Source organism: Humulus lupulus, chromosome 8 (genome assembly GCF_963169125.1).
Source record: "Humulus lupulus chromosome 8, drHumLupu1.1, whole genome shotgun sequence".
Lineage (NCBI taxonomy): Eukaryota > Viridiplantae > Streptophyta > Magnoliopsida > Rosales > Cannabaceae > Humulus > Humulus lupulus.
The window spans coordinates 84,079,230-84,080,069 of NC_084800.1; the positions used below are offsets into that span (position 1 = coordinate 84,079,230).

General features: G+C 43.9%; 1 non-coding gene across 1 annotated transcript; it reads left to right on the forward strand.

Moving 5' to 3' along the window:
* The first annotated feature begins 530 nt into the window (after positions 1 to 530).
* On the forward strand, positions 531 to 637 carry LOC133799074 (small nucleolar RNA R71). Its single transcript, XR_009876279.1, has one exon. It is a non-coding gene; the product is annotated as a small nucleolar RNA R71 (small nucleolar RNA).
* The last annotated feature ends 203 nt before the right edge of the window (positions 638 to 840 follow it).

Sequence of the window (840 nt, forward strand, 5' to 3'; positions counted from 1 at the left end):
GCTGTTGTGGCATGTGCTGCTGGTATGGCCCTTGAAACTGTGACTGTTGGCCCTGATTATTTCTCCATGAGAAATTTGGGTGATTTCTCCACCCAGGATTATAAGTATTGGAGAACGGATTCTGATAAGGCCTCTGAAAATTACCAACTGCCTGTACCTGAGCCTGATTAACTGGCATATTACCACACATGTTGGCCGCTGTACACTGTTCATATAAATGAGGCCCTCCACATATTTCACACCCTGATTGCATCTGTATAGCCTGGGCTTGAGCTGAGATCTTGTTTTCAGTTGCAACCTGAGCAGTTAAAGCAGTTATAGCATCTAATTCATGTACCCCGGCTACTTTTCTCTGTGAAGTGTCTCGTTCGGCAGGCCACTGATAATTGTTCATAGCCATCTCCTCTAACAATTCATATGCCTCATCAGCCCCTTTACTCATGAAAGCACCGCCTGCTGCTGCATCTATTATAGTGCGGGTAGTACCGCAAAGCCCATTATAAAAATTGTGGACTAACATCCACTTCTCTATACCGTGATGAGGGCATTTTCTGAGCAGGTCTTTGAATCTTTCCCATGCATCGTACAATGACTCTCCCTCATTCTGATAGAAGTTATTGATTTCTCCCCTCAACTTCGCAGCTTTTGCAGGAGGAAAGAACTTTGAGAGAAACTTCTGAGCTAGTTCCTCCCATGTGTTGATTGAGTTGGCCTGTAGAGAAATAAGCCAACTTTTTGCCCTGTCCCTTAGTGAAAAAGGGAACAATCTCAACCTTATTGCATCATCGCTCACCCCATTAAACTTAAACGTTGCACATAGCTCAAGGAAATTCACTATGT